This window comes from Crocodylus siamensis, chromosome 4 (assembly GCF_052110815.1).
Source record: "Crocodylus siamensis isolate JL-2025a chromosome 4, ASM5211081v1, whole genome shotgun sequence".
Taxonomy (NCBI): Eukaryota; Metazoa; Chordata; order Crocodylia; family Crocodylidae; genus Crocodylus; species Crocodylus siamensis.
The window spans coordinates 197,957,910-197,983,972 of record NC_143398.1 but is presented as its reverse complement, the minus strand read 5'-3'; positions in this window follow the sequence as shown (position 1 = coordinate 197,983,972).

The following is a 26,063-nucleotide window of genomic DNA, read 5'->3' as shown; positions in this document are numbered from 1 at the left end:
ATCTAAAAAAGAGAATCATTCCTAAAATTCAGTTATGAGTAATAATCTGGAATCAAAGGGATTGTTTTTACCCAAAGACACTATTTTCTGTATTTATTCTGTTTAACCTCCTTGTTAATTTACCATTAATTGTTGGGAAAGACTTTGAGTCTCTCTCCACCTGGAAGGTGAGTATTTAAACAGGAAAGCAGGCTCCACTATTTATTAAATGGTAAGGTTAATCTTTATGGAATAGATGAGATGGAGTAGGAACCTTGTACTACTTAATTCTGCCTGCTCAGACTCATTCTTCTTCACATCCACCCCTCTTCATTTTCTACCTCCACACACTTTCATTGCTGTCTCTACAGTACTTTCACTAATAGTTTAACTCCCTCTTTCCCCTGTCCGTTCTCTATATTCCCTGCTAATCCCATCAGACCTATACTTTAAGAAAAGGGTTCATTTTGGACCAGATCCAGAGTCTTCAGATGTCAATGAGAGTCATTCTACTGTTCCATGTGATTAAAGTGTATTGCCTGTATTACCCATTGTCCCATATCTCCTTCATTTTAATTCCAGTGTGACTATTGGTACTTTTAAAGAATGTTGTTATTTTTTTCTCATCAGATAGAAATTGAAGCAGAGAACTGTTTTTCTGGAAGGAAAAAAGTGATCACAGAGGAAAGTTTATGGGCCAGACATGTCTTATCTAATTCCATCTGGGGAGTAACGGGATACATGGCAAGTCACAAAAGAAAGGGCCTGATGATACTGTTTTAGTGCATAAAGTATAACATTGGAACTTTGCTATAGATAATGCAATAGACAGCTTACAGACCTCATATTTAGACCAGTCTAAACGATCTAAAACTGTAACTGTACAGAAGTTTAGTGCACATAGACCAGGCTAAAAATGGCCCAAGTAGATCTAGTTCAACGTACACCCAAATCAGATTGATCTAGGTTAGACTACTGCATCAAGCTTCTATACTGATTCATAGATTACAAATGTGGGTTTTAGCTAATGGGACTAAATGATGAAGTCAGGGAATATTGGTGCTCAGATTCAAGTGGGAGTAGGAGAGACTTACTGGGCATTATGGGCACTCAGGAAGGGTACCTCTGCAAAGCGTGTTAAGCAGTTAAGAAAACAGGATCCAGAATGTACAGTTCTACAGCTGGATAAAAATTATTTTTAGCTAAGGACATTTGCTAATATTTGACTTCATTATGAATTGTTGGTATTGGAAGAGATATTATGCCATTTCTGGGTTGAGTTGTTAGCTCATGGTAACTTTTTTTGGCATACATGGATAAAAGGACCTAGCTGTTCATGGCACCCTCTAGCCTGTCCTGTGCCTTGACGAGTGGAAGCAGGGGGATGGATCCAGTCCCTATGGGCTAGGGCTTCCTTCCTGAGGCAGGGGAAGTAGCTCCCCAAAAAGCACCTTCCCTCCCCATTCCCACCTCCAAGCCACTCCAGGAAGCATGACTAGCACCCCCCAACACCCCAGTCCCAAATACCAATTTATTGAAACATAAAATCTTCTTTAATTTACTTCCTCATTATTTCTTTTTTTAAATACTTTTTTATTTTACTACTTCTTATTTTATCCTTCAGTATCTGACTTCCTTAATTTAACACCCTCCCACACCCCCATTTCCTTTCCATCTCCCATTTCATTATCCACCCCCATCCCACTAACTCTCTGCCTCCCAACTTCATGCTCCCACCCCCTTAACCCATTTTTCCTCTAAAGCAGAGGTAATGGCTCACCAACCCTCTAGTGGCAACTTACAGCTATCACTCCTAGGCCAGCCCCTGCTCGCCAGCCATCAAGTGACAAATCACAGCTGTGCAGGTTCAGGGACACTCAGAGAAGGTTTTTAAATCGAAGGTGTCACTGCTTCAAACTTGAACATGAGGCAGTTTGAAGTCAACTAGCCATAATTACTCTACCAGCATATCTCTGTGTGGAGAGGGCCTCACTCATTTGATTCCTCTCTTTCATTGCTAGAGAAATAATTACATGGAAGAATATTTATTAACTCTCATCCACTTCACCCAGCAACAACCAGTAGACATAGAACTGGTTTTCAGCACCCTGACACTAGAACTGTAGAGCCAACCATTCCTAAAGCGGGAATGAACTATCAGTTCTAAAGAACCCAAGATATTTTTATGAAACATTACATTATTCAGTTATTTAAAAAGAGAACTGTTCTCACTTTGCTTAACAGTTTTTAAGTGGCTATATATTTTGGCCTGATAACATTGCAGGTGTAATTTACCACTTACTAGATGCATCTACACGTACAATTGGAATGGCTGAATAAACTCTAGTGCAGTTCACGCTGGAGTTTATTGCTCCTGCCCATGGTGTTTGCACATGCATCGGGAACTGCAGCTTGTTGAACTGGATTGGAGCAGCCCTGGCTGGCTGGGTGCTCTGGGAGTCGACTGCCATCCTGGGGCTGCTCCAACCTGGCTCAGTCTACTGCAGAGTGGCTGGCTGGGGCATGAGGGTGCTACACTGTGGGGCTAGCCAGCAGGCAACCTCCTCACTGTAGTACTCTCATGTTTCTGCCAGTCCTATCAGCATCTACACATGCATTGTGGTGGAGTAAATAACTCCACCATAGGAGTTATGGTGAGCGAAGTGATGCTGGCTCCTACACTGGGGATCTTTAAGAGGAGGCTAGATGAACACCTTGCTGGGGTTGTTTGACCCCAGGACTATTTCCTGCCATGGCAGGGGGTCGGACTAGATGATCTACTCAGGTCCCTTCCAACCCTATCAACTATGAAACTAGGATAGTACTTATATCTGGAGTATTATCCTATAGCAAAGTTAATTAATTTACTTTGGCCTAGCAGCACTTCACATATAGACAGTAACATTTTACTGCAGAGCTAATTAGTCAGCTCCGCAGCAAATGTCTCATGTAGATGCACCCACTGGATTAATTAGTGGAATTAATTAGTGTGATACAATAAACTCCGGAACTGTTTCAGCCAGAGTCAACTGCTCCCAGGTGCAGCGTCTACACATGCACCTCGGATAGCAGCAATTTGAGCCACAGTGAAGCAGCCCCAGGCTGGCAGGGGGCACCAGGGGTCAGCCCAGGGCTCTGGGTGGAGGAGGTGAGCGGCAGCGGGGCTGGTTAGGGAACAAGAGTGCAGAACTGTGTGACTAGGCACCAAGAATCCCCCCACTTTAGCACCCTTGTGCCCCAGCCAACTCCTGTCACCATCTACATGAGCATTTCAGAACAGTTTCTAATTCTGCTGAATAAACGCATGTGGAGTTTATGCTGGAGTTTATTGCTCCCAGGCAGGCATTTGTACATTATTAAATAGTTTACTGCACCCTAATACCAGTGCATGTGTAGACAGTGATGCTTTACTGTGGAGCTAACTAGTCTACTCTTCAGTAAAGCACAGATGTAGAGGCACCCACTGAATATTCTGGCGTTGAGCCAGCAAACAGTTGAGAACGTACTTAAGTTCAAACATGGGAGTAGTCTCACTGGTTTTGCTGGATTTGGGTCAGAATGTTCAGCACCTTGAACATGATCATGTGATCAGTGCAGTGTGGAAGATATACTGTACAAATCTGAGAGAAAACCCTAAATTATCTACATCTAAGTTAGACAAATGACCTGAATAAAAGGCCAATGCTTTTTGCCAAATTATGATATATTACATTGGATATTTTATTAAGCTGGTAAAAATGATGATGATGATAACCAATCATCATCTTAAAAAGAAAGGTAAGTATCATTATCCCCATAGTATAGGTGCAGAAACTGAGGAGCAGAATGGTCAAGTTATTTCCAATACAGCTAGTCAGTGACAGGAGCCCAGAATAAAATCAAGATCATTTAAGTATTACTGTTATGCCCAATCCTTTGTTCCTTGTTTCTGAATCAGAAAAGAACATTTTCTTAATATATATCTTGATAAAAATTGTAATATTCTTCCCTTTGTTTATTTTTTAGATTCACCATTATTTTATGTCCACCATTTGGAAAATGAGTATTTTTTGTTAAACTCAGTGCTGAATTTGCTGTGATCTTAGGTTGCAATCAGTCAAATTGCCTTTGTATATGCTTTCCAAAAGATATATAATCATAGTTGCCTGAAAGAGATTCAAACCTTAGGGCCAGCTCTTGAGCTAGATCTAGCTTTGCCAAATGATTTAGACTAGCCCAAAATCTGGCACCTTTGTATTAAGGACTTATACACATTTCCTCTACAGTTTCCCATCTTCCTCAATCATAGAATCATAGAATCAATGAGTCGGAAGGGACCTAGACAGATCATCTAGTCCAACCCCCTGCCATGGGCAGGAAGGAGCACTGGGGGTGGTCATAAGACACCAGCCAGCTGCGTATCCAGTCTCCTCTTGAAGATTTCCAGGGAAGGTGAGAGCACCACCTCTCTGGGAAGCCTATTCCAGGCTCTGACCACCCTTACACTGAAGTAGTTCTTCCTAATATCCAACCTAAACCTATCCTCCCTCAGCTTGTGGCCATTGTTCCTGGTGACTCCAAGGGGGACCCTGGTGAACAGACTTTCCCCGAGTCCCTGCTGCTGGCCCCTGATAAGGTGTAGGCAGCCACAAGATCCCCCCTCAGTCTCCTCTTGTGGAGACTAAAGAGATTCAGGTCCCTCAGCCTCTCCTCATAGGGCTGGCCACGGAGGCCCTCAATGATACAAGTGGCCTCCTCTGGACCCTCTCCAGGTTCTCCACGTCCTTCTTGAAGTGTGGTGCCCAGAACTGGACACAGTACTCCAGCTGCGGCCTGACCAGCGCTGCATAGAGGGGGAGCAAGACCTGTCTGGACCTATTAGTGATGCCCCTGATGTTGATGTATGACAGGGTGCGGTTGGCTCTGCCTATTGCTTCATCACATTGGCGACTCATATTCATCCTGGAGTCAATCATGACTCCAAGATCCCTTTCTGCCTCTGTGCTGCTAAGAGGGTCAGCCCCTAACCTATAACCATAATGCTGGTTCCCTCCCCCCGGTGCAGCACCCTGCACTTGTCCTTGTTGAACTGCATCCTGTTCAGATCTGCCCACTTCTCTAACCTATCCAGGTCTGCCTGGATGCGGTCCCTGCCTCTCGGTGTATTCACTTTGCCCCACAGCTTGGTGTCATCAGCGAACTTGAACAGGATGCTCTCCACACCCTCATCCAGGTCGCTAATGAAGATGTTGAACAGCACAGGCCCAAGGACCGAGCCCTGGAGGACTCTGCTGCCCACACCCTCCCAGGTCGACATCAACCTGTCCACCACCACCCTCGTGCACCCCTGGAGCCAGTTTGCCACCCGTGTGACCGTGCATTCGTCAATGCCGCAGTCAATAGATATTTGAATCATTTCAATTTTTATTCTTGTCTTATTGCATTAAAAGTTTTCCTCCACCAAATAAAATTCAGTGAGAATCCCATTAATAAAATAATACTTTAGCTTCTCTGAAAGCTACATGAGTAAAATATCAGATTTTTTGGCCCCTGAAAACTTAAGTCCTAGTCAGCATCTTCAGGATTAGAGATTTGTCATCTGGAGCACTTGGTTGTTAAATCCCTGTCAAGAAAATGTATCTTGCATTTTTCTCTATAATTTAAAAATGGCCATTCCTTTATAGTATAAGAATTAGGTGGTACAGTCTTCTGAAGTTGCCTTATTTTGTCTTTGAAGCTGGTTCTTTGAAAGAGCTGATACGGACATTATGGTGCTGAATGATTATTCAGGAGTCCAGAACGCTGAGCACCTTGTGAGATCAGATCTATATGCTTCCTCCACTCAGTCTATGTTTATATTACACAGTCCATCAGAATTACTGAACCACAATTATCCCTGGTATGAACCCCTGACATTGTACTAGGAATTAAATTGACCCTATGAGTATATGTTTGGAGGCATATACCACACAAAAAAGAGATGTTATAGCAGACAGCTTTGGATTGAAGCTTGAAAATACCATGAGGTATGATGACATTTTTACATGTGAGTTTTGTAGCTGCAGTTTCTGCTGTATCCAAATGTAGTAAATGTTGATAACAAAATACAACCACATAAATTGAAAGTACAGCATGTCTCTTTGAAAGTTTGTTAGATAATCACATGAAATAGCAAACTTCTGGATTTCCTTTCAAATACCTATTGAAAATCAGACTTAGACATGCAAAACATTTAACTCCAATGGTTAAATGCTTTTTGTTTACTTACAAAAAGAAGCAAGGAGAAATAAGGTGATGATGGCATTTTTCTGTGCTAAAAACTAAACAAGACAAAACCCAGTCTTCTTGTTAATAGTAATCAAGTTACAGCTTCATACATGAGTTATACTTGGAGCAGAAAAGGATTTTTAAAAATCACATAAAAACTGCACAGGGCTAGTTATATAAGGAGGTCCAATGCTCTAGAAATTAGAAAAATCACTGCATGAATTAAAATCTAATAGACCTGCCCTTAGAAAGTCACACATCCAATGTCAACTATAGAAGGATTACAGAGGACTTATTCTCTAGTAATCTTCAATTTATAATCACTTAGTTTCTTTTGGATTAGATCCAGTCCATTTCATTAACCTGTAGTAAGGTTTTTCCTTTCTTTCCTTTTTAATCCACTCTAGTCTGATTTACAAAGATTAACTTTAGATTGAAGTTCTTGAGACCTATATGCCTAAACTGTAATATTCAACTTGGAAATACAAATGTCATAAAATATGTCTCAAACAATAGTCCATTTCAATTTTACTAATTAAAAATAGATCAATCTAAAAATGAGTGAAAATGTACTACCAGTTTCTTAGGGACCCTGTACTTACTAAGTATTCCAAAAGCCAGTATTCTGAACTGAAAAACAATCACATTTAGATATGCCTTACAGTAACCTTGAGGATAAATGTTTCAATCTGATTTATAATAAATGAGAATGTATAAATCAAGGGGGGAGAGAGAGAGAGAGAGAGAGAGAGAGATCCTGTCTAGAAAGAAAGAAGCTAGAAAACTAAAACAAATAGACAACAATTTGATTTGATAGCCATTCATAAATTTGGGGAATAAAAATAAATACCGTTTATTAGAGAACCCTATTCTACTGTCAATTACGCTAGTGTAAAACCAGAGGAAATCTGTCAAAGTCATTAGACACATTTTGTGCAATGTACATGAGAAAGGATCTGTCCCACCATATTCAAAATATTAACATAAATGCACCTAAAATAGGATGATGAAAAGTGTTTATTAGGATATACATGAAGTATCTAAATAATATAATTATTTATATGCATACATAGGTTGTTAATGTAAATGACGGTTAGACCAACACACGGGTAAAAAGGACCTTTTGATACAGTTTTCAGATGCCATGTTCATAGATGTGGTGACACAAGAAAATAATTTATTTTTGAAATAAGAACATTGAAAGGCCTGGATGCTGTAGTGTTAAGACTGTCTGAACACATTATCACAGTGTTGACTAAAATGCACTCCTGATATTTCAGCTTTTCTATTTTAATGACAGACTCTTCCTTCTAAAATATTTCTATTTCATGGTAATATTTGGATTTCTAAGTATTTTCATATAAAACAATAAAGAAAACATAAGCCTTTAAGCCTTCCCCAAGTATGATTGACATTTTTTTTTCAATCCAACCTGCACTTTTACATTGGAAGGCCTGTATTACAATTTAAATAGATTACTAGTTTGCTTAGAATATTTTTTTAACTGAAATCACTGTTCATTGGAACTGTACAAAATCTAAACTGTTATCTGCCTTAATTTTTCAGCAGTGCCAATCATATCACGTGGTCCAAATGTATATTTTGACCGAAAACAGTCACATCTTCAATGGAAAAGATGTGGATTGTAAAGAAGAATTTAAACTTCACCTGGTATAGGAAGAATTTAAAGATCTTTGTATTGATATAATATTTAAATTATAATGTTTATTAGATACAGGAAAGTTAGTTGAGAATAGAATTTAGTTTTGATGTTTATGGGTATATGCTTTCATACAAATGAATCTAAATCAGTCGCAGACTTATACAGGATATTTCCCCTCAAGGATATGTTAATTCTCTCAATCTATATTGTAACCATATAATAATACAACCTGCAGCATTCATATTATGTTGTAAGCAAGCTTTACCTACAGTGTTCTCAGATCATGCCTAGGCTGACCAGGAGCAAGTGACTCCCGGTCAGTGTCTACCTGTGCAGTATGGCACATTAGTAATGAACTGTTTTTCTAGTACCTGTATCTACAGGTACTAAAAAATGATTAATTAGACTAATATACTCCGCAGTAATTGCTGCACACATGTAGATGGTGACGCTTTGATGCACATTAGTCTAACGCATGGTAAAGTATCTCATATAGATGCATCTCATGTAGACTACTTAAGCTATATCCACTGGTGGGATGTGCTGCCATTTGAGCCATTTAAAATCTACCACCATGCCTCATTTACAAAAGACAAGTGTATGTTTGGAAGGAATGTACTGTATTTCACAGTATATATGTTGACACGATATATAGCTCAGCTTCATTTTAAAAGTTAGGAAAGTTAGGATTTTCATAGGCACGGTGTATACGCTGGGGCCAGGCTCAGCTGGTGCAGCCCCATCACCTGTGAGCAGCACTGCCTAGGCCATACCAGCTAAGCGCCAAGCCCAGCCCCATGACCAGTGGTGCTCAGCGTTGTGCCCAGCCCCATCCCCTGTGAGCAGCATCGGGCTCAGCACTTGGCAGCGCCACTTGCAATTGACAGGGCCAGGTTCAGCAGTTGGCTGGCACAGCCCCATCCTCTGCAAGACTGGCACCTCTCTCAGGGGATAAGGCTGCACCAGCCAACTGCCAAGCCAAGCCCCGGCCCCGGCCCTGATCCCTGTGAGTGGCATGTCCCCAGCCAAGCACTGAGCTCAGCCCAGTCCCTGTCTCCATCCCCTGTAAGTAGTGCTGGGCTCAGCACTCTGCTAGGGACACACTGCTCATGGGGGATGGGAACAGGGGCAGGCTTGGCACTCAGCTGGGGTGTGCTGGACTCACAGGAGATGGAGCTGTGGCAGCCAAGTGCTAAGCCCGACGCCGCTTGCAGGAGATGGGACTAGGCTCAGCACTCAGAAGCACCACTCACAGGGCCGGGCTTGGCTGGTGCAGCCCTATCCCCTGTGAGTGGCACTGGTGCGGCCCAGGCAGCCCCACTCACAGGGAATGGGACCGCACCAGCTGAACACCAAACCTGAGCCCAGCCCCATCCCTGTCCCCTTCAAGCAGCGCCAGACTTGGCACTTAGCTGGTGTGGCCCCATCCCCTGCGAGCAGTGTTGCTTGGGCCGCACCAGCTGAGCGCTGAGCCTGACATCACTTGCAGGGGAAGGTGCTACAGTGTATAAGTTGTATTTTCAGAGGCCAAAATTGGGCCGACAAGTTCAGCTTGTAGAAAGTTTATTATGTAGGTCACTATGCTATTGTTTGGGACTCCAGTGATTTCTCCCCCGTTCAAGTTTCACATGGACTATATGATTTGGATTAGCTTTTAACAATTTTAATATGGCATGCATTACCAATATGTGGGCCAATGGACTGGATATAGGTATGTGTCTGATCACAATATTACCAGTACCTCTGTTCAAAAACATCAGTTCAGGCCAGCACTAAAGTAGTTAATCAAATACAAATTTCTACAATTACAGTATAGATAACACAAATGCCTACTATTAAAGTAAATTGCTTTCAATATCAGTGAGTCCTTTGTGTAAGTGTCTCAGTGTAACAATCACTATTTGAGGGGGCTCATTCTAACTGGTTTCAGAACTGGCCCTTGACACTAGGTCACTTGTATCCAGATTATGGTATTTAAGCTCATCTTAAATGAAGAACATTTAATGAAAAAGTGCTCTTCATTGTGGAATACTAAACATGGTTTTCAATATAATACAATTTAGGGCATATTTCCATGTTCTCTTTTATACTGTGAAACTTCTAAAACAAACAACTGAAGTCTTTGTAATTAAGTACATCTCTAACACTACAAAACTGGGGGAAAGGGTGAAGTTTATACTTGGTAAATGTCACTTACTTTGGTCGAGTAATACTGGTGTTGAATTTAACCCCAAATATATATATGATGAATGGCTGGAACCTCCATATTATTTTGATGGTTATAGACCAGGCAAATAATAAGCTTGATCCTAGGTCTCCTGAAGTCAGAAGAAAGATACCTACCCACATATTCTGCTGTTTCACTTTTCTAATACTTCATGTTTTTAATTGGCATTATCCACATAGCAACAGAACATCAAGAAGAGGTCAAAGAAAAGTGCATTGATTTAAAATATCACTAAGTTTCAGTATTAAAATATGCCACTGAATTAGCTCATTGTCCAGTCCCAGAGAGACAAATTCTGTTTTTCATTTTCTGTGATGAAAGGCAAAAAGTGGCCTATTCAGATCATTCTTCTCCGAATAACCCTAAGGCAGAAAAGAAACTTCATGCAACAAAATTGTGCCTGGTTCCTTACAGAGGTGTAAAAGGGAAGGAAACAGTATAAGAGTATAAACCCTCTTTATCCTGCACTAGTATCAGGCACAAAGACCCTCCTTGTGTTCATAAAATGAAAGGACACTGCCTCTAGCTTCTGCAAAAAGGATGTGTATAAGGATGGGGTTATGCCCTCTTACTCCCTGTACAACTCAGCAAGCAGCATGACTAAATGTGGAAAGCAGCATACATTGCCCCCTACACTCCTGTTCAGCTTGTTTTTATCCTGAGCATAGGCATTCTAAGATTGAGTTGTGGCTAAGGATATCAGTGAAATGTCCCTTAGTTCCTACTACACTGTTCAGTGTGATCTTGCTTTCTCTGAAATCTACTCAGATGGACACAGTGCACTAGGCTGTCAGAAGCAGGTTCATTCAGGAGGGAAAGGCTTTTAAATTAATGCTTGGGAATGATGGCAGACAGGAGGACGAAGAACAATCATTCCATTTGGGCAATATGTTCTGTCTACTGTGAGTGGGGCAGCACCACAACTGCAAAACGACCCCAGTTTTAGAGTCACATTTTCATCTCGCTATAAAATTCATGACATCTATTTCATCCCTGCCACAGTTTGATCCAGCCAGAGATGTGAAATAGTGAAATGACTGAAAATAACAGTTGTTAAGAACATAGTCTATATACATTGTGAAGTGTATGTGTGTGTGTTTACATACAGATACACAGGTGTATGAATTTTATAAGACATAACACAAAGGAGTTGAGGTATTTTCTAGTACAGCATGATTATATTCAAAAGTGTATAAGTTAATAGAATAAAGGTCAACAATATTCCATGCATGTTAAGTTGGTAAAATGTGCAAGGCTGCCAAATGGTCCGTTATTTCTAAAATTTATGTGTCCCCAAACCAGCAGTAAATTTGTTTTCAAAGACATAGACATCAGCTTATGTGCAATCCTTAACATGTCCCTTTTCCTTGATTTCTCTTGGAAATTGGTCTTGGAAAATTCTATTAGAATCACTTTGCTTTTTCAGTGTGCATGCTGAAAACACTGGTCATGCTGAGTTACTTAACGGTACATAAATAGCATATAATCATTATATATAACTGTCTGTTGTTATTCTGCAAGACTGAGGAAAACAAAAAGTGTAAAAAAGATGTGAAATTAAGCTGCTGTTTTAATGTAGTGTAAATCCAAGCAAATAAGCTTAGTAGTCAGTAATAAACTATAGCCGTAGGTTTACATGCCTTCTACATGTTATGATTTTCATTATTTATTCATTACAATTAATGTATGCAAGATTTTTTAAAGGCCTAGTATTTGTAAATAAATCAAGGTTCCTTTTTTAGTTTTTCTCTTAAGTTAGATTTTCCCTCAACATCTATTCTGTTATCTTATAGACTCATAACAGGTAAAGATACAGAGTCTGTAGTTCAGTCATTTTACTTTTAAAGAAAATTTTGAAATGCTCTGAATACTTTAAAAAGGATTTTTTAAACAAACAGAAATTAATATTCTGGTCATTTAAACATTTCTTGTATTAGCTTTTTTTCTAAAGGTTATTTTTCAGCCCCTAAAGTGTAAATTTAAATGCCAGGTGCGCAACAATAGGTTAGATTGTGCCAAAAGAGAAAGAATGAAATATTCAATTTAGACATAAGACAAATCCTTCTCACCTTAATTGCACAAGTCCATGGCATATTTCAGTCAAGGGAACTTCTTGTGAATATATCAGTAGGTCTAGGTCTTGAACCTGCCACTTAAAGGTATGCTTATACACATAGCAGGACAGCGCTACACCCAGAGCAGCCATGATGCATGGGATGGTGAAGAACCAGGTATCTAAGATCTAGGTATTGTTATTTGACTAGTCTGGTTTAAGAATAAAAAGGAAAATAAAACTTCCATAGTCACAAAAAAACCCAAAGCTATAGTCAAAAGATGAAGGCCAGGAGTTGATCAGTTGTGGCTTCACAAGCAGAGCTGATAATAATCAGTCACTTATGTGCTATTTCACAGCTGATACCTCCTCCAAAAAAAATTAATTGCAAAAGTTTCACAGATGTCTGCAGCAGTTGACCAGAGCTCTTGGGTTATTGCTTGTCAGACTATTAATGGGTTTGGCTAACCATGACAGTCATTACTTTCCCCCTCCTGTGAGCTACTTTCTGTGTAATTTATGCATAGGTTTTGCCAAGATTTGACAACTTTCAGGATATTAACATAAAATTAGACTGCAGAGCTGAACAATGGGTGGCTTTAAAATTAGAAGCAGTGAAAACCAATCAAAGAGGATTGGTTTCTCTGTTGCTTTGCTTTTAAGTTTATTGTTTTGCTTTATTTATTTTGTTTTATTTTATGGGAATTCTGGAGAGAAAGGTGAGAAGGGTGAATGCTAAACAGAGTTTCGTTTTTTGTGGTACCTCAGGAATCCTCAGAATGACAAGGACATTTCCATCAGATAAAATGCTTGACAGCATCTTAAATAAACCTAAACAACAGCCGTCCCTGAAATCAAAGAAAAGTTAAAAGTGCTTTTTAGAGAGGCACTTTAAATGTACCAGAGTCTGCTCCACACAGATTGCTCAGTGAATGCCATTACAGAATGCGATGTGTGTGCTAATAAGCCAGGACATCTGGTAACCAGCTTTTTTCTGATTCATTAACCGACTCTGCTTCTGTGGCCACAGGGTATGATAGGAAGAGCTAGGAGGCTTTTGCTCCTAGAAAATAGGACCTTGATGTATGCCTCACTTCTCTGACCCAACCTTATCCTTTAAATTTTCTCTAATGTCTACATTATTAGTATTTAAATGTGAAATCTAACTGGAAAACCCTGTCATCCATAAAAGCTGTAAACAATAGGTACTAAAGTTTAATTTTACAGAACAAGAAGCTACATTTAAGATTCATTCTTAAAATCATTAAGTAGCTGGCAAAATAAACCTGTTTGGTTTATGATGTTCTACTTGCTAGAATTTACTATGGCTGCATTTAAACAATAAGGGAATCTCCTATTTTTAATGCTTTCTTTTACCCTGGTTCCTGACAATGGATCAAATGCTTATTTTAAAGGATTTAAACTTATTCTTTTCTTGAGTAATTATTCAATTAACTTGAACCAAAAACTAGACTTTAAAAAAAAATATTCCATGAGATTAATGAGTTCAGATAGAAAAAAAATAAAAGCATCATGCCACTAATATCAAAGCGGTGCTTTTTGTGATATTATACAAGTGAAACAGTTCCAAATGCTCCAGAGAGAATGATTGAGCAAAAGAAATCTAACTTGATAGTACATGTTGAGGGATGAAATGGACAATGAAGTTTCCATATGTTGTTTTTACGCAGTAATTAGAAACTGTCACACACCGTTTCATTTTTTAGTTTCCTTGGGCTTATTTGCATGTATGAGGCTTTCCTTAGAGCAGACTTGCAAGCTTCAAACTGGCACCCAGTTGAAATCTGAAGCAGTGACACGTGAGCTTCTTCCACCTAATGGACAAGAAGCCAGCGGCAGGTACTGTAACGGCCCAAAGCACAGCTCAGCAGCAGTCAGCTGCAGCCATGTTTAGTCCTATATGCACGACCTGATATTTTTATCCAGGTAAAACAGCATTCAGTCCTGGTTGTATATTGCCATACATAATAGCTAGGTTTTATTTTCAATGAAAATAGGAGGTTAATACTTAGCAATCATAGGTTTTCAATAGGTTTTAGGAAACTAATTTCCTAAAACTCCTTTGAAAGTCCCAGCACATGCCAACCCAAAAGGTCTCTGAATCCTGTTCATTATCCAGCTTTCTTCATGGATATATATAATTGTGTTCATGTTTATAACACATTTTCCAGCCTTACTTGGCACTGTCTTCTTGCTACCTTATGGCATATGAGTTGTTCATTAAGCTTGTCTCTTGCAAATTTCTCTAATCATTCAAGTTGTGTACATTTTTTATACATGTGCAAGAAAACCTTTTGATTTTACCATCATTGTAAGGATGTCTTTTATATAGACTGGTTAATAAAGCAAATCATTAAGCAAAATGTATATAATTTTGTATTTCAGGTAGAAAATAATCATAATTTAGTTTCAATGTTATGTAAGTGGTTTCATGTTTTCTTTCTTTGAACTGTTTTCCAACCGTTGTGTAATACACCAGAAAACTGGAGGCTTAAGTCTCTTGTCTATGCAAGATAGATTATCTGTCTGGATGGCTGTTCAAGAATGCTTAAATGACCTGTAACCTCAACATGAAGGTCTCTGAAAAACATCAAAGGACATTGATTATATTCATGATTACATCTCAGAGGGTGGAGTTCAAAGATGTACCATTAAACTGCTTTTTCTTTCTCTTTTTTTGTGTGTGCACATGAAGAAAACCACCATCAGGCCAGATTTTTGAAGTTCCTACTCACCTTTAACTCAGTCCTGGCTCAGACAAAACTTAAGAACTGGCTGACTTAATATTGTTATTATTAATTATTTGCTAGTGAATTGCCCATCAAGAATGATTAGAGGGAGAGGTGGGTAGGAACAGAGACGGGAATGGGGATGCAGGGGAAAGTTGCTAACCTTAATCCTAACCCTAACCTCCACCCCCCAGAACCACCGCCACCTCCCAGGAGCAGGGGGGAGGAAGCTTGCCTCATCATCCCCTGCATCCTCCTCTGCCAGCACTCTGCGCCACTGCCGCTTCCAAGAAGCAGGGCTGAGGGGGCGGGATAGGGGGTGAGGTCAGTAGTGCTGTCCTTACCCGTCCCCTCTATCCCCACTGTCACAGTGGTACTCCACTGCCTCCAGGGAGCAAGGCCAGGGAGCAGGGAGCAGGGCCCGCTCTATCCCCTCTGTCCCCGCCATCATGGCAGTGCTCCACTGCCTTGCTACCACAGTCGGCTTGGTTGTTTCAGTAACCAGAGTGCTTCAAGAGCATTACAGACAGACAGACAGATGGACTAAGCCCTTTATTATATTAAAATATTACAGTAATACCTTGGATATCCCAACTAAGATTGGGATCCCATTGAGCTGGACATTGTACGTGCATACCATAAGTTCTTGGTGTTTGGTCCATAGAAAGATCTCTTGCACAGACCTACACTGCACTCAGAATTAAACTTTCAAGGCAAAATGTCTCCTATTTGCCTGTAGTATGGTAAAAATACAATATTTAGATTTGTTCTTCTGCATTTTCTACTGTATTCTATTTTCCATTTATTAATTATATCATTTATTTTCAGTTTATTTTTATTCTTCCTTTTAAAATGTACAGCTTCAACAAATTCCATAATTTCATACTATATTTAGAGCTTCACAGAACCAGACCTTCAACTGCAGGAAGAACTCATAGCTTCAGAATTGTCAATAAAATTAAGCTGCTAATTCATTCTATTCATGTATATAAGCCATAGAAATTTTTAAATAAAATATCAGGACACCTTACATTATTTTTAAAGACTGGAAAAATAATTAAAAGATGAATAAAGGAAAATGATCATATGGAGAATGATGCCAGGCTAATGGGGTGTTTAAGAGATAGCGATCTTATTGGTCATCACAGTGGAAGGCATGTCACTGGTTATAGCACAGCTGCTGGAGGTGACTGTGTTGGTATCTGTAGCATGTTGATGTGTGAAGTGCAAAAATGAATCTTATTCCTCAGGAGAGTCCTGCATATGTCAAGTATATTGTCTCATTAAGCCAATCCATTTATCAACCCACTGAATGCCAATTAAATTGCACAGGATGGTGCAGGTATATGGTGGGCTGTTGGTGCCAAACTTTATCACAGCTGAGCTTTTCTGGCTCAGTACATTCTTACATAGCAAAATGGAAGACATAGCAAAGCCAAATTAAATGCACTTGAAATAATGTCTTTAAAGAGGAGAAAATGCCACGTCTGGCAGAATAGAGTATGAAATGTAATGTCACTTCTTAGTGTACTTCTGGTTCCAATGAAGATGTCAAGGCTCAGATCCAGTCAGTGCCAAATGTCTTCACAGCGTGCAAATTAGATCAGTGTAATTTCATCAGGATGATGATCAGACTGCTGTAGTTATATGGCTGCATCCACAGCTTCTGTTGACTGCTGCAGACAGGGTGGCACAGCTGAGGTAATGCTGCCATCCTCAGAAAGAGACAGAAGTTAATTTTATATTATTCTCTTAATGCCAAAGTCCAAAGGACATTGAGAGTCCTAATGAATATGGACACTGCTGTATGAATGCATGGATCTAGAGAATATCTTCTCTTTATGTCCAAGAACAATAGCAACATACACCTTGCCTGGATAGATTCTTTCTTGTCACACTTTCTCAGATAACCAGGTGGTAAAGGTTTTTTGAATTCTCATTAAGAAACTGTGAGACTGTGGTGTCAACACCCACACAGTAAAATGGGTCACCAACTGGCTGGAGGGCCGCACCCAGAGAGTGGTGGTGGATGGGTCATTTTCGACCTGGAGGGATGTGGGCAGTGGGGTTCCGCAGGGCTCGGTCCTCGGGCCCGCAGTGTTCAACATCTTCATCAGTGACTTGGATGAGGGGATAAATAGCACCCTGTTCAAATTTGCTGATGATACTAAGATTGGGGGGGGATGTGGGCACGCTAGAAGGGAGGAATAGGCTGCAATCAGACCTAGACAGGTTACAGGGGTGGGCGGAGAATAGGATGGGATTCAACACTGACAAGTGCAAGGTGATGCACCTCAGGAGGAACAACCAGCACCATACCTACAGGCTGGGGACCTCCCTTCTCGTCAGTGCAGAGGCAGAAAAGGATCTTGGAGTCACCATTGATGCCAAGGTGAACATGGGCCGGCAGTGTGGGGGTGCAGTCAGGAAGGCCAACCGCATCTTGTCATGCATCCACAGATGCATCTCAAGCAGGTCCAAGGAGGTGATCTTCCCCCTCTGTGCGGCACTGGTCAGGCCGCAGCTGAAGTACTGAGTCCAGTTCTGGGTGCCACACTTCAAAAGGGATGTGGACACCATGGAGAGGGTCCACACGCATGATCAGGGGGCAGCAGGGCAGACCCTACGAGGACAGGCTACGGGACCTGAACCTGTTCAGCCTCCACAAGAGAAGGCTGGGTGTGGGATTTAGTGGCCTGTTACAAACTAGTCAGAGGGGACCAGCAGGCATTGGGGGAGTCCCTGTTCCCCCGAGCACTACCAGGAGTGACCAGGAATAATGGTCACAAGCTGACAGAGGGTAGATTTAGGTTAGATATCAGGAGGTGCTACTTCACGGTCAAGGTGGCTAGGATCTGGAACCAGCTTCCAAGAGAAGTGGTGCTGGCTTCTACCCTAGGGGTCTTTAAGAGGAGGCTAGATGTATACCTTGTTGGGGTCGTTTGGCCCCAGTACTCTTTCCTGCCATGGGAGGGGGTTGGACTTGATGATCTGCTCAGGTCCCTTCTGACCCTAGAAACTATATCACCTTATATATTTAAAGCACATCAACACATAATACAGACATTTCTACATACACATTGGAATTTTGGAATAAGAAACCCACAGTAAAGCTAAAAGGAAAACTACATTAAAATATATTTATGAGACAAGCGCATGTTGTCAAGAAGCACAGCAGCACCTTTTTCTTAAAATGTTTTACATTTGCAATTAACAGACTCCAATCTGCAGTATTTTTATGTAACAGATAGTACAGATATCAATTCACTCTTCAGTGCCCTTTCCCTTTTCCTGTGCACCTCTTCCAACAATGGGGTCAGCACCCAGGGCCACTCCTAGGGCATACCTGGACCCAGATGCCAACTTTGAAAGAACAACATCTGGCTGCTTGGTGAGTCCTAAAGACAGTTGTACAAACAGATCAGTAATAGCCAGTCAGTCTCTAGACTCTCTTCAGTGCCTCCTTCTACCCTAATAATGAACTATTTGCAAAGTCCTGAGCTTTGTTAGGAGGACATCGATCCTTTTTTTTCCTCCTACAAATATGCATCCTCAAAGTATGTTGCTCAGAAATAGGTCCCTGCACTATTAGAACTGGTGTGAAGCAAGGATGTGTGATTATACTCTTTTCCATCTATATCACAGCTATTCTGCATTTCACTGCTGATAGACTTCTGTCTGGAGACAGTATCTAATATTGCGTGGATGAGAATCTCTTTAATACCCAGTTACATACCACATTTATCATAAGCAACACCATCATTATTGATTTTCAGTACACTGAAGATTGTGTCAAGTGTGCCCACTCAACTGAAGTGTTTCAGGTCACTCTTGACTGTTTTTGTGCAGTGTATGAAATGTTGGACTTACTATCAAGTTCACCAAAACCTCAAGGAGTATACCAAATATCTCTCTCAGGTCACAGGCCAGGGTAAAGCCAATTGCAGCAGCCAGGACCACGATTAAAGTGTTATGTGCCAATAAATGGGTAGTGACAATAAAACTGATTGGAAAATGTGCTCCCTCCTCCATTCCCCCAGAAAGTTTCAACAAAATTAAGAAGAAAGGTTATTGTCATCAATATTTTCCATTGAAAAATAAGACATTTTTGGGGAAAATGGACAACCAAAATACATTAGCTGAACTCTGAAACATTTCTATATGGCAATACTGCTGTGGTAGCTCATGCTCTCATTATTCCCTAGAGGCTGATTCCTCTATATGATGCACTACAGTGTACCCTCATTATGAAGGGATGGATCATGGGAACTCATGCTTCATAGGAGACACAGGCCAGTTTGAAAGCTATAACTATAGAGGAGAATGAAAATTTGAGGAAAAAAAAATTACAACTCCAAAACAAAGTATTTCAGTTTTCGGCCAACTTAGTTCAGTTTTTGCATATTTTGTTTTTGACCAAAAAAAAATGTGAAAAGCATATATTTTCTGCCAAAAGATCTTGCTGTGTTGTACAAGTTTACAAATAAAAATTAATTCAATGAATGTACAGCATTGGCTGCATGGTTTTAAATATATTTTCTGTAATAGTGAAAATTTACAGAGTAAACTATTGTTAGGAGCTGTATACAAGATAGTTAAACTTTATTTCTTGATAAACCATCAAACTATAGCAATCCAAGATCATCATAGTAAATGCTTTTGCATCCTCTTTTGCTGTGTCTGCACAAGATGCTTACTGTGCATTAGCCTAATAACACTGCACAGTAGCATGGCAGTTAAAAACTGTGCTAGTAGCCTACTGCACCGTGTTTCATAGTTTCATAGTTTGTAGGGTCAGAAGGGACCTGAGCAGATCATCTAGTCCGACCCCCTGCCATGCCAGGAAAGAATACTGGGGTCAAACGACCCCAGCAAGATGTTCATCTAACCTCCTCTTAAACACCCCCAGGGTAGGAGCCTGCACCACTTCTCTTGGAAGTTGGTTCCAGACCCTAGCCGTCCTGACCGTGAAGTAGCGCCTCCTGATATCTAACCTAAACCTACACTCTGCCAGCTTGTGACCGTTATTCCTGGTCACTCCTGGCGGTGCTCAGGGGAACAGGGACTCCCCCAATGCCTGCTGATCCCCCCTGACTAGTTTATAACAGGCCACAAGATCCCCCCTCAGCCTTCTCTTTTGGAGGCTGAACAGGTTCAGGTCCTGCAGCCTGTCCTCATAGGGCCTGCCCTGTTGTCCCCTGATCATACGAGTGGCCCTCCTCTGGACCCTCTCCATGCTGTCAACATCCCTCTTGAAGTGCGGCGCCCAGAATTGGACGCAATACTCCAGCTGCGGCCTGACCAGTACCGCATGGAGGGGGAGGATCACCTCCTTGGACCTGCTCGAGATGCATCTGTGGATGCATGCCAAGGTGCGGTTGGCCTTCCTAACTGCCTCTCCGCACTGCCGGCCCATGTTCATCTTGGAATCAGTGATGACCCCCAGATCCTTTTCCGCCTCCGTGCTGATAAGACCCAACCTGTAGGTATGGTGCCGGTTGTTCCTCCTGAGGTGCATCACCTTGCACTTGTCTGTGTTGAAACCCATCCTATTCTCTTCCGCCCACCCTTGTAACCTGTCTAGGTCTGATTGTAGCCTGTTGCATCCTTCCAATGCACCCACATCCCCCCACATCTTAGTGTCATCAGCAAATTTGAACAGGGTGCTTTTTACCCCCTCATCCAAATCGCTGACGAAGATGTTGAACAGTGCGGGCCCGAGGATCAAGCCCTGTGGAACCCCATTGCCCCCGTCCTTCCAGGTTGAGAAGGACCCATCTACTACCACCCTCTGGGTGCGGCCCTCCAGCCAGTTGGTGACCCATTTGACTGTGTGGGTGTCTACACCACAGCCCCCCAGTTTCTTAATGAGAACAGGGTGAGAGACAGTGTCAAAAGCCTTCCGGAAGTCCAGGAAGATTATATCCACTGTTACCCCTGCATCTAACGATCTGGTGATCTGATCGTAAAAGGCCACCAAGTTGGTCTGACAGGACCTACCACTGATGAACCTGTGTTGGTTGCCCCTAAGCATGAAGTCCCCTGCTGGCCCCTCCTGGATGTGTGCCAGCATAATTTTCTCAAACAGCTTGCCTAGGATCGAGGTGAGACTAACCAGCCTATAGTTTCCCAGGTCCTCCTTCCTGCCTTTTTTGAAGATGGGGACCACGTTGGCCCTCTTCCAGTCCTCCGGTACCTCACCAGAGCACCACGAGTGCTCATAAAGTTGTGCGAGGGGACTTGCAATGACCTCGGCCAGTTCCTTTAGAACTCTAGGGTGGAGATCATCCGGGCCGGCTGACTTGAATACGTCCAACCCCTCCAGAAGCTCCCTAACTAAATCCTCGTGTTATTAGGCTAATGCACAGCAAGCATAACAAAATAACTGTGTTGGCGTTACTGCATAGTAACTCTGGTTACTGCACATTTAGTTAGTACTTCATTAAGTAAGTACTAAACGAAACGTACAGTAACTAAGGCATATTAATGAACATGTAGATGTGCCCAGCATGTTTAAGGATTATTTATTGTTGTAGTTATAAGAGAAGCCATAATGACTTACCTTCTTACTGTTGATATATTATATTATATAGTCTGTGCAGGAGGAGAGCTATAATGTACTCTATATAACAGGGGGAAAAACCAAACAGAAATCTATGCCCATATTTCATTTCACCACCATAAACCATAACATACAGGAAGCTGGGTTTTCTGCTGTATCCAAATGTACTTTCAAATCAAGATTTTCCTTTTATGAACTGAAATGAGATGATAGAAAAAGAGGAATGCTGTAGTATAGACCAGTTATTCTGGCAAACCTACTTTGTCTTAAAAAGTTCTCCAAGTTTGGATTTTAAGATCATGGAATGCTGTTCCAGGAGAGAGCCTTTTTGGGAAGAGACGGCACCTACCTCACGCCAAGGGGGAAGAATCTGTTTTTTTGCTGGAGAGGGCTTTAAATTAGGTGTGCAGGGGATGGGTGTGCAGATGGGAATGCAAGCTGGGGGACAGACAATCATGAAGGACATAGAGAGAGTGATCAGGGAGGTGTCAAGAGGCTGGAATGACTTTGGGGTTGTGAGGATGTGAAGATTACCTATGGGGGATTTAAGTGTCTATACACAAACACTAGGAGTAAGGGGAATAAGCAGGAGAAACTGGCACTCCTGCTAGCAAATAGGGAATATGATCTCATTGGAATAATGGAGATCTGGTGGGATGCCACACGTGACTGGGCTGTATGCATAGAGGGCTACAGGCTGCACAGAAGGGATCAGGTAGGGAAGAAGGGAAGAGGTACAGCTCTCTCTATAAAGGCATGCCTCCTTGGAGACCCAAATTGGTTCAAGAGAAGGGTGACTCGAGACCCCCTAGGGTCAGCACAGAGGCAGAAGATACAGGCGGAGGGAAGGAGAGGGGGTAAGGAGGGGACTTGATGGTAGGCATCTACTACAGACCACCATACCAGGAAGAGGAGCTGGATCTGGAATTTTCCAGAGACCTGATGGAGTCTGCATGTTCAAGGGACATGGTTGCCATTGGTAATCTCAATTACCCTGACATCTACTGGGAGAAGCATTTGGCCAGATCTGACCAGTTGTATAGGTTTTTGACCTGCATAGGAGAACTTTATTTAGTACAGGAGGTGAATGGGCAAACCAGAGGAAAGGCTTTGTTGGATTTGATTCTAGCCAAAGGGGATGACCTGGTGGGAGATCTGAGGATTGAGGATAATCTAGGAGATAGTGACCATGAAATGATAGAATTCACTATCCGTCATAGGGCAGGGAAGTCAGCCAGTAAGGCGGAGGTGCTTGACTTCAGCAAGGCTGGCTTCAATGATCTTAGGAAAATAGTGGGAAAGACTTTATGGGAAGAGGGACTGGAGGGGAAGTTCAGGAAGGATGGTCATTCCTCAAAGGAATGATCCTCAGAGCTCAGAAAAGGTCCATTCTTGTGTGCAGGAAAGGTGGTAAAGGGTCTGGGAAGCCCTCTTGGCTTACCAGAGAGAGGTCAAGGAATGCTTGAAAAAGAAAAGGGAGGCTTACATACAGTGGAAACAAGGGGCAGTCACCAAGAAGGAATACACAAGAATAGTCTGTATTTGTAGGAAGAGGATAAGGAAGTCATGGACAGCAACTGAGATCAGCTTGGCAACCAAAATCAAGGACAATCAGAAGTTCTTCTTTAGGTATATAGGGAGCAGGAGGAAGACCAAGGGAAATGTGGGGCCCTTGCACTATGGGACAGGACAGCTAATAACAGACAATCAGGAGAAAGCTAAACTCTTTACTAATGCCAGGAGCCTGGGCAACAAGCAGGACGAGCTCGTCCTCCTGCTCAGTGCAAAGAAATACGATGTCATTGGGATAACGGAGACCTGGTGGGACTCCACCCATGACTGGACCACGGGTATAGAGGGCTATACCCTGTACAGCAGGGATCGTGTTGACAAAAGGGGCGGGGGTGTAGCTCTCTATGTGAAGGAAAGCTACATGTCCCTGCAAGCTGATGTTGGCGACCGGCATGGACAGCTAGAGACCCTCTGGGTAAAAATTCGTGGGGAATTCGGCACAGGGGACACAACGGTGGGAGTCTACTACAGACCTCCCACTCAAAGTCCTGAGCTTGACCAGGAGTTCGCCCGGGAACTGACTGAGGCCGCTTGCTCCAGGACCTTGGTTGTCATGGGTGACTTCAATTACCCGGACGTCTCGTGGGAAGATCACTCAGCTAAATCTGAGCGGACGCAAAACTTTCTCTCGTGCGTGGATGACCTCTACCTGACTCAAGAAGTCTATGGGCCAACGAGAGGCAAAGCGCTGCTTGACCTGGTACTGGCTATGGGGGACGACCTAATCGGCGACCTAGTGATTGATGGGAAGTTGGGTGACAGCGACCACGAGCTGATCACCTTCACCATCCGCCGTAAAGCTGGCAAGTCAGTCAGCAACACAGAAGTCCTTGACTTCAGAAAAGCCGACTTTGACAAGCTCAAGAGGCTAGTCAGTCAGGCCCTCAGGGACCATGACCACAGGGAGTTGGGAGTTCAAGAAGAGTGGTTGCTTCTCAAGGAAGTGATCCTCAGTGCACAAGCTAAATCTATTCCAACACGGAGGGAAGGCAGCAAGAAAGCACAGCAGCTCCCCGGCTCTCCAGAGACCTAGCGGACCTACTGTGGCTAAAAAGGAAAGCCTACAAAGGATGGAGGATGGGATTCACCTCCAAGGAGGATTACTCCGCGCTGGTCCGGTCCTGCAGGGAGCAAACCAGGAAAGCCAAGGCTGCAACTGAACTCCAACTAGCTTCAGGCATCAAGGACAACAAAAAGTTCTTTTTCAGATACGTGGGGAGTCGGAGGAAAAGCAAGGGCAATGTTGGACCCCTGCTAAACCAGATGGGGCAACTGACAACTGACGCCCAGGAAAAAGCCAACCTATTAAATAGGTACTTTGCGTCAGTCTTTCATCAGTCACACGGGATGCCCATGCCTGCTATGGGACAGGGAAATCTGGGTGAGGGGGATCCCCTACCCTCCATCAATGCTGACCTCGTGAAGGAACACCTTGAGAAGCTGGATACCTTCAAGTCAGCTGGCCCTGACAACCTGCACCCCAGGGTACTCAAGGAGCTGGTGAGCGTCATAGCCCAGCCCCTGGCATGGATCTTTGAAAACTCTTGGCGCTCTGGTGTAGTGCCCGAAGACTGGAAGAAGGCCAATGTGGTGCCAATCTTCAAGAAAGGGAGGAGAGTGGATCCCGCTAACTACAGGCCCATTAGCCTGACTTCTATCCTGAGGAAGATCTTAGAAAAGTTTATTAAGGAGGCCATCCTTGAGGGACTGGCCCAGGCTAACATTCTAAGGGACAGCCAGCATGGGTTTGTTGCGGGTAGGTCTTGTTTGACCAATCTCATTTCCTTCTATGACCAGGTGACCTATCACCTGGACAAGGGAGAAGAGATTGATGTCATATATCTTGACTTCAAAAAAGCTTTTGATCTGGTATCCCATGATCACCTCTTGGCCAAACTGCCCAGTTGTGGCTTTGGCTCCACCACGATCCGCTGGCTGGGAAATTGGCTTCGTGGTCGGACCCAGAGGGTTGTGATTGATGGCAGTCACTCATCGTGGTGCCCTGTGACCAGTGGGGTCCCTCAAGGCTCTTTCCTGGGACCCATACTGTTCAACATATTCATTAACGATGTGGACATTGGAGTTAGGAGTGGACTGGCCAAGTTCGCCGATGACACCAAACTTTGGGGCAAAGCATCCACGCCAGAAGATAGGCGGGTGATCCAGGCTGACCTGGACAAGCTCAGCAAATGGGCAGACGAGAACCTCATGGTGTTTAACACCGAAAAATGCAAGGTTCTCCACCTTGGAAGGAAAAACCTGCAGCACCCTTATAGGCTTGGCAGCGCTACGTTGGTTAGCACTACAGAAGAAAAAGACTTGGGGGTCATCATTGACCACAAGATGAACATGAGCCTGCAATGTGATGCTGCGGCTAGTAAGGCGACCAAAATGCTGGCATGCATCCATAGATGCTTCTCAAGCAAATCCTGGGACGTCATTCTCCCCTTGTACTCGGCCTTGGTGAGGCCGCAGCTGGAGTACTGCGTCCAGTTTTGGGCTCCACAATTCAAAAAGGATGTGGAGAAGCTTGAGAGAGTCCAGAGGAGAGCCACGCGCATGATCAGAGGTCAGGAAAACAGATCTTACGATGACAGGCTGAGAGCCATGGGACTCTTTAGCCTGGAAAAGCGTAGGCTCAGGGGTGATCTGATGTCCACCTATAAGTTTATCAGGGATGACCACCAGGATCTGGGGGAACATCTGTTCACCAGAGCGCCCCATGGGATGACGAGGTCGAACGGTCACAAACTCCTGCAAGACCGTTTCAGGCTGGACATAAGGAAGAATTTCTTTACTGTCTGAGCCCCCAAGGTCTGGAACAGTCTGCCAGCAGAGGTGGTTCAAGTGCCTACATTGAACACCTTCAAGAGTAAATTGAATGCTTATCTTGCTGGGATCCTATGACCCCAGCTGACTTCCTGCCCTTTGGGCAGGGGGCTGGACTCGATGATCTCCCGAGGTCCCTTCCAGCCCTAATGTCTATGAAATCTATGAAATCTATGAATACT